Raw genomic sequence first — 1,807 nt, forward strand, 5'->3', positions numbered from 1 at the left:
TCTCAAGCAAGCTCCACGTGCTTGGTATGAGTTCCTTAGGGATTTCCTACTACATGATGGGTTTTGCATGGGTACGGTCGATTCCACCCTTTTCACCAAGCGGGTTAAAGGGGGTGGCCTCTTTATATGTCAAATATATGTTGATGATATTATTTTTGGTGGAACTAACCCCAATCATAACAAAGCTTTTGAGCTATTGATGACTAGGAAATTTGAGATGTCCATGATGGGAGAGTTGAAGTTCTTTCTAGGCTTCCAAGTGAGGCAACTTGCAAAAGGCACCTTCATCTCTCAAGAAAAGTATGTGAAGGACATGCTCAAGAAATTCAACATGACCAATGCAAGTCCAATGAAGACACCCATGCCCGTAAAGGGGCAACTTGGTTCATGTGACGCTGAGAAGGATGTGGACATAAAGGTATACCGCTCCATGATAGGATCCTTGCTCTACCTTTGTGCCTCTAGGCCGGATATCATGCTAAGTGTAGGGATGTGTGCTCGTTTTCAATCCGCTCCCAAGGAGAGCCATTTAGTGGCGGTCAAACGGATACTAAGATACCTTGTTCTCACTCCTACTCTCGGGCTATGGTATCCAAAGGGGTCAACCTTTGAACTCATTGGCTATTCGGATTCCGATTGGGCCGGTGATAAGGTTGATTGGAAGTCTACCTCCGGGGCTTGCCAATTTATTGGCCGGTCATTGGTGAGTTGGTCATCCAAGAAATAAAACTCCACCGCCCTATCCACCGCCGAAGCCGAATACATATCTGCGGCATCTTGTTGCACTCAATTGTTATGGATGAAGCAAACCTTGAAAGACTATGGTGTGTCTCTTGGTACGGTGCCTCTTCTTTGTGACAATGAAAGTGCAATAAAGATCGCCAACAACCCGGTTCAACATTGTCGCACCAAACATATTTACATTCGCCATCACTTCCTACGTGATCATGTTGCCAATAAGGATATTGATCTCACTCATGTGGGAACAACCTACCAATTGGCGGATATTTTCACTAAGCCTTTGGATGAAGCCCGCTTTGTTAACTTGAGAGGAGAACTTGGTATTCTTGATCCTAAAAACTTGGATTGATTAACTTCTTGCACTATATTCTTGCATTTATCTTGCTATCTAGCTTAGAGGCATAGCACATATGGGGATAGTCATTCTACCATATCTTGGTATGATGCATACCTATGTGTGCAACATAAATAGACCCAATGTCATTATATGGACCCAAGCATGTCTCTTCGAGGTCTCATGACATTTGCGCTTTCACATAGGGGGAGTAATCCCCCGCCCCTCATTGAGCCTTCATTACAACTTGATTTGACTATATAAGGCCAAATGATCTTATTAAAAAAAACTATTTCAAAATGCTCTTATGATTCTTGATATACTTCGAATCATGCCCATTGTAGCTATTTGTATCTTGTTTGCATTTTCACTCCAATGGGTATGCCTAGAGAACTTTGTGTTTTCCAACCCCATGTCTATGCTCATCTCATCATCATCTATCTATCTACATGTACATGTCATCATTTGAGCACTCACACACATTTACACAAAGAATAGGGGCAAAACGAGGCAAAATGACACATTTTTGGGAAAATTGACTCTGGCCGGTCACTGGCCCGGTCGGACTGGCCTATGCGCCGGATCGTCCGGTCACTGGCCCGGTCGACCGGGCGCCCGACCGGCCGTGCGGGCTGTTATGTTTTGGAGAGGATACCCCTTGGGGATCTTCTTCCTCATTATCCCCCACCTCTCAAACCTCCATGGCCGCCGCCTCCACCATCTCCACCACGC

This window comes from Lolium perenne, chromosome 7, assembly GCF_019359855.2.
Source record: "Lolium perenne isolate Kyuss_39 chromosome 7, Kyuss_2.0, whole genome shotgun sequence".
Lineage (NCBI taxonomy): Eukaryota > Viridiplantae > Streptophyta > Magnoliopsida > Poales > Poaceae > Lolium > Lolium perenne.